A 6667-nucleotide genomic window follows, 5' to 3' on the forward strand; every position below is an offset into this window, starting at 1 on the left:
TTGCTCACGCTGCCTGGGAAATAAGGCCTTTGAGAGGGGAAGAGCCACGGCCAGTGCAGGGTCCCAGCTGAGTCCTGTCCCAGTGCTGCCTCTGCCCTGACCCTGGGAGCCTCCCGTGCTCCCCAGCACCGCAGCCGGCCTCTGTGAGGGGGAAGGGAAGGCGGAGAGAAGCTCTTGGAAAAAGTGACGTTTTGTGCCTGCAGCTCCCTTGGCTGCTCGGCAGTCGGAGCCGAGGGAAGGCAGGGCGGTGAGGGAGCCTTGGCAGGGCCGGCCCGTGTCCCTCCTGCCGTGGGAAGGGCTGCGACGGGGACAGGCAGCAGGGACAGGCAGTGGCCCCGGGCTGGGGAGCTGGGGGGGCACAGGGCCCGCAGCCCTGCTGGGGAGGGATGGGGGGCACTGGGAGGCAGCCCTGGCAGGGCCAGGTTCAAGGGTCAGCCGGGGCTGTGTCTGCTCCACTGCACTGCCCACAATATCAGAAACAGCCCTGCTCAGTTCTGGGGTCCAGGACAAGTTGGGGGCACCCCAGCTCTGCCCATCGTGCTCAGGGCCACTTGGGCCCTGCCTGCAGCTTGCTGGAGGTGGGCAGAGCTGCTGATGTGGCACAGGGAACCCCGGCTGGACCCCCAGTGTCCGGGCTGCTGTAAGCTCCCTCCACCTGGGCATGACCCAGGCTCTGCAGGGTACCAAGTCCTGGGGGGCAGGGCCCAGGAGCACCCAGGGTCACCCCAGTCCCTCAGGGGGTTGGGATGGCCAGTCCTGGGGTCAGGTTCTGCCTCCAGAGCCTCTTGCCTGTCCTCTGTCAGTGCAGCCCAGTCTGTCCTGGTGGGAGCAGCAGGCACCCTGCATGCCCCAGGCTTGCTCCGTGGTGTTGATGTGCTTACGCAGTGTGGGTTACTCCAGTCTAGACAAGCCCTGACCAAAAATACCTTCCCTGTGTGGAGGGAACTCTCACCACATGCTGCTTTTCTGTTTTCCTTTGAGAGCTTTCCTCCCACAGGCCCTTCCCTGGTCTCCCAGCAGTGTCCTTCCCCCTGTCCCAGCCCTCTGGGCTGGTTAATATCTGATGGTGTAAAACAAAGCTGGTGGGAAGTGCCAGGGCAGGGCACCTCTGCCACAGGGTTTGCAAACAAAGGTCTGTAAAGGAGCAGCAGCTTCTAGAGTCAGGGGCAGCGAGGCACAGACCAGGTACAGGAGCTTGTCTGCTCGGCCTTCCTCTGGCTGGGCTGTGGTGCCCAGCAGCTGCCCCAGTTTCTGGCATTGCCTCGACAGCTCCTCTGTGCAGCCAGGAACGTGCCTGCTCCCTTCCCTTGAGATCTGATTTCACCCCTTGGATGCATCTCTGGAAAAACCAGCTGGGCCACAATGCTGCAGTGTGCAGCTCTGAAGGGCAGGGCAGCCTGGTGCACAGTGGGGAGCTCCGCTGCTCCTTCCTGGGGTGGATGAAGCTGCCTGCCTGTTCACAGCTGTGCCCCTGTGTGGGAAAGAGGCTGAGACCTGACCAAATTCATGGCATGCTAAGCGATGAGGATCCTGTAGTTGGAGGGAGCTCCTGAGCTGTGTCTGGACACAGCAAGTGCCTGTGAGCTGCAGCCAGCCCCTGCCCCACGTGTGCTCCCCGGCCCCTTTCTGGAAGGATGGGGGATGCTGGCAGGGAGCTGCCTGTGTGCTGCCTCCTCTGCCCCGTGGACACCACAGCAGGGCCCTGGGGAAGGCACAGCAGGGCCCTGGGGAAGGCACAGCAGGTCCCGTTTCTGCTGCAGTCTGCAGTCCCTCCCACCTTCGCTAGCCCTGGTCATGGCTGAACGCTGTGGCGTGCTGGCAGCACTGCTCCAGCTTCTCGCCAGACCCCACTGCCTGTGTGGGGGCTGCCTCAAGTCCCCTGGTCTGAGCACTGGGAGGGTCTGGGCCAGGCTTGCTCTGCTGCTGGCATAGCGGGGCTGGTACTGCTCTTGGGAGCTAAGGGTGGAGAAGCAGGGTCTAGTGGTGGGGTAAAGTGCCCCCCCCACCAGCTTGTGTGCCTCACTTTCCCCCTTCGAGGCTTGAGGTTGTACCAAGTCCTGTGGGCCAGAGCTGGCAAGAGCTCTGTGCAGCCTGCTTGGTGGATCCCAGGCAGCTCCTCTCCTATGCGGCATGAGCTGTGACCCTCAGCATCGTGCCAGCTTGTGACCGGGGGTGTCCAAACCCCTTTGCAGTGAGTGACTCAGGAGTTAGGGATCCAGTCCTGGTTGTGCTGGGGCAGATTCGGCTGCAGGCTGAAGCCAAGCAGCGTTGGCCCGCAAGGCATGGCTGGGACCTGTTCTCTGAGAGCTGTCCTGTTCCCCAGCGTCAGCAGCTCCATGCACCAAGCACTCAGCCAAGACGCCTCCTTTCCAAAATAAGCTGCTTCTGGCAGTGCTCATCAGGCTCTGGCTTCCAGCCCCGCTCTGGAGGGGGCCCTGGGCTGCCTCCCCCAACCTGTGCCTCCTGGCTGCCTCCTGCCTTGCCACGCAGCATCCTCCCTCCCCTCTCCCTGGCACCTGGGACTCCTCCTGCCGATTCAACACGCTTTGTCTGGGTTCATTTGCCCTGGCCCCGTACCCAGGTTTCTTCCTGCTCCTGGCTTTTTTCCCCGGCTGATTGGGGCAAGAGGCAGGCGAAGGGCCTGAGCTTCCCGGTGCCCGCAGCATGCTTCCAGGAGCAGGCAGAGGCCTTGCCAGGAAGGATGTTACTCATCCCCTAAACATCCCCTTCACTGGCCGGCAGCCACGGGAGGAGGCTACCACCAGATGAGCCTGCGGCTGGCGGGGTGCGAGGTGGCCCCTGCGCAGGGATGCGCCAGGAGGGGGGAGCCGATGCCTGTGACGGAGCAGGTCGCACCTTTGGGTGGGGGTGTTGGCAGCTCTCTGCCCGAGTGCAGCCTGCGCGGAGGTGGGGGCCTTGGGGCCTCCTCTCCTCAGGGAGGCGAGGGCAAAGCTGGGGTGTCGGGCCAGGACCCCAGCCCGTGGCCGCTGGAGGTGGCAGTGCTGCCTAGCACTGGGGGACCGCGGAGGCACGGAGCGGTTGGGAGTGAGGGGCTGGTGCCCGGACGGGGCTCGCTGAGCGGCCCGTGCCCTTGGCACCAGCCCCGGCGTTTCCCCCGGGGAGCACCGGCCGGCGGGCAGGAGCACGCCCCGTCCCGCCTCTCGCCCGGGGCCGGGTCGGGGCTGCCGGCCGGGCTCTGCGGGCAGGCGGCGCCGGGGCGCGGCCGGGCAGGTGCCGGCGGCAGAGGGCAGCAAGAGCCCGGCGGAGCCGCCGCGCCGCTGGAGCGGGGCCGGGGGCCGCGGGGCCGGGGGCCGCCGCAGCCCTGTCGCAGCGCCGGGGCCGCCGCTGCCCGCGGAGCCGGCTCCTGTCCCGGGCGCTCCGCCGGCGCGGGGCTGTCGGGGCCTCGGGGGCGCGGCCGGAGGGACCCCCAGCGCCGGCAGAACCGCAGGGCCGCCGCCCCCGTGTCCCCCCCCCGCGCTACCCGGCCCAGTCCGGCCTGCCGGGACCCTGCGCGGAGCCCGGGTGCTCCTCGCAGCCGCTCCTCCTCCTCCTCCTCTGATCCCATCCCTGCCACCTTCCCGCACACCCTTTAATCGACGATTCCTATGAAATGTGCCCGGTGCCACAGACGCCTTTGATCTCACTGAGTAAGGGAAGGAGTGGGCTAGAGAAGAAATTAAACGGTGAAAGGAGGAAACGAGGAGGGAAAAGCTCTCCCATGGGATGTTGGTAAACGGTGCCTCTTTCTCATTAGAGCAGCCAGGCGAGAGCCTCTCCCAAGCAGGTGCCCCGTCCCGCTGGAACATACAGGGTCATCCTGCTTTTGGCTCTGGCACAGGGGTTGGAGCTTGCTGGGGATGCCCCTCGGCAGAGCAAGCGGCTGGGGCAGCGGGCACTGCCGGGAGCCCTCCCCAGCCCCGCTAGAGCCGCTCTGGCGTAGAGGAGCTGGCAGCCAAGCCTGGAGAAGCAGCCAGAGGGTATGAGCAGCAGTTTGTTTTCCGCCGCTTGCCAGGAGCCGCGCAGAGATGCAGCGCTGCCAGGGAAGTGCTAGCTGGAAGCGTGGGGCTGCTGAATGCCAGCCCTGCCGCGGGATGGCTGGCCTTTCCCCACCAGCCCTGGCTCTTGCTCAGGGCAAGGCCTGACCAACGCAATGCCAGGTGAAGTGGGTATTCCTGGGGTCCTTTTCTTTCCCACTCCTACCACAACATTCCCACCAAACCAGAGCTGCACTGCAAGGGCGCAGAGGGCTGCAGGTCCCTCTCCATTATGGCGGGCATCACCCTGCTGCCAGCACGTTTCTGCCTCTCCAAGCTGCTGCGTGAGAGCTGGCTGCTGGACAAGAAATGACCCACATGGCGTGAGCGGGTCTGGCCCTGCCAAGCCTGTGCCTCTCGCTGCCTGCTCTGTGTCCCCCGGGATGGATGGCACGGGCAGCCGGCAGTGATGGATGGTGCTGTCAGAGCCTCGGCACCCAGGCCTGGGATGCGATAGAGGGGCTGCCACCGCCTGGCTGGGAGCGGGCAAGGACAAGAGAGACCGCAGCGGCAGGGCAGGGGGCTCTGCCAGCAGCTTCACTGCCTTCCTCATTAGTGCTGCAATGGTGTTTGCCCAGCTCTGCTGCCATCCCACCGTCGTGTTGGGGAATGGTGCAGCTGGGGGGGGAGCCCACTTCCCCCTGTGACAGCCCAGCCCTGCCTCGAGCGCATCGTCCCACAGGCACGAGCCTGTCCCCAGTCCCACACCCCAGTGTGCCTGAGGGCTCCCCAAGCACAGCACGGGCACGGGGTCTGCTGCAGCCAGGGGAGAGGGACTTGAGAGGGCTGCAAGAAGGGGCTGTCTGAGAGGGAGGGCACTGGGGTCCTGCCGGGGGCCGCTCACTGGGGTCTCAGTTTTCTTCTGCTCCTTTGACGTCTCTCACCCAGCCAGCGCCTTGTGCCCGCCTCAGCCCCCTCAGCCCCGTGGGGTGATGCTGGGAAGCGGCAGGGCAGAGGGGAGGGAAGGGGGTTCCCAGGCTGGGGAGCGGGCTTAGGAGTGGAAATGGCACATCAGTCCAGCTCTCAGCTGCTTTTCTTTTGTTATTTTAATATTTTTTCCCTTTTACACTCTTGCTGCCTTAACATGACCTTGGTCAAATTATTTCCCCTCCCTTTGAGATTTATAGCCCTCTTCCAGAAATTATCTGTTCCATCTACAAAAATAGACATCGTGCTGTTATTATATTTTAAAATATAATAAGGGCTGGGAGACCACTCTCCTTCCCTCTCCCTCCCCAGTGCCAGCCACCCTCCCTCCACAGAGCACAAACCCCACAAGGCCGAGGGTGGGTGCAGCGAGGGTGGGGGCATCCCCAGCCCTTTCCAACTCCAGGGGTGTCTCCCTCCATGGATCCCCTCGGCAGAGCTGGGGAGATCTCCCAGCTGAGACCGCAGCTGCTCTCAGAAAATGCTGGGACTGCCAGGGGACACATGGGGCAAAACAGGCTGTGCTTCCCACGGGGGGATTGGGGGTGGTCCCTGGCTCTGTAAAGCCAGTGGGACATTGCTCACAGCTGGAAAACCTTGCTCACAGCCTGAGGGCACAGCAGAGCCCATCGCTCCCAGGACTCCTGAGACCTTGGGGCTTGTGCAGGGTGGCCTTTGTGCCGTCATGCTAGGCTGGCTAGCGGTTTTGTTGAGGTTATTAGTATTGTTCTTTTCTACCAGGGCCTGGAGGAGAGTTGTCATCCCCAAGGATGGGCTCTCGTTCCCTGGTGTGGTGTGTCCCCCACCAGCGCTGCCCCACAGTGTGTTAGGAGCTGGTGTGAGCGGCTGCGTGCTCTGGTGTGATGGTGATCAGAGGCAAAGGCGAGCACAAACCCACCTCCCCGGGCCCGTCTCAGCTGGAGGGGATCTGGGATCACGGGGTTGTCCTGGTGATGCGAAACGGGCTGCAAAATAAACCACACATGAAAATCAGATCAAACTTGGACACTTTATTTGTTCCCTGACTTGTGTATGCCTGTGTTTACGTGTGCGGTTGTGTCTCTGTGTACACGTTTTGGGATAATTTGCTTTCTGTTGGATTTTCCCCCTCCTGTTGTAAATGCAGAGCCTCGTGCTGTCCCAGGCAATCTGCAGATGTGACCCCTAAACATGGCTGCCCTTGGGCGCAGAAGAGCTGTGCAGATGCCACACTCAGGTAGCTTAAGGGGTGCATTTAACAGCAAATTTTAACTCTGCAGGAGGGAGTTTCCCTTCTGGATGTCCAGAGCTAATGTCTCTCAGGACAAGCACCATCCGGGCAAAGGAAAAGGGGCTGGGGAAGTGGCTGGGTTTGCTTTGCTTTCTGCTCAGAGCAGTCACTTTGATCAGCCTGGAAAGCTGGGGTCTGTGTGCTCTGGTGTGAGGATGGGTCTGTCCCATGGGCCGATGGCATTGCTGCCTTCCCGAACGGTGATGGGACCAAGAGGATGGAGCTGTGGTGGGGAGGAAAGGGGTTGGGCCTGTTCGTGGATTAAGGTTAAACAGGAGGAGAGGCTGACCCCTCACAGCTGCTGCTCTTCAAATGTTTTATTTCCTGCTCTGTGTAAGCCCGGATTGACCTGCAGGCAGCAGAAAATGTCGAACAACAAACGATCTCCCTGAAAGGAGAAAAACATCAGAAAACCCACAAGAAAAATGCAGTGGGT

This window comes from Phalacrocorax aristotelis, chromosome W (assembly GCF_949628215.1).
Source record: "Phalacrocorax aristotelis chromosome W, bGulAri2.1, whole genome shotgun sequence".
Classification (NCBI taxonomy): domain Eukaryota; kingdom Metazoa; phylum Chordata; class Aves; order Suliformes; family Phalacrocoracidae; genus Phalacrocorax; species Phalacrocorax aristotelis.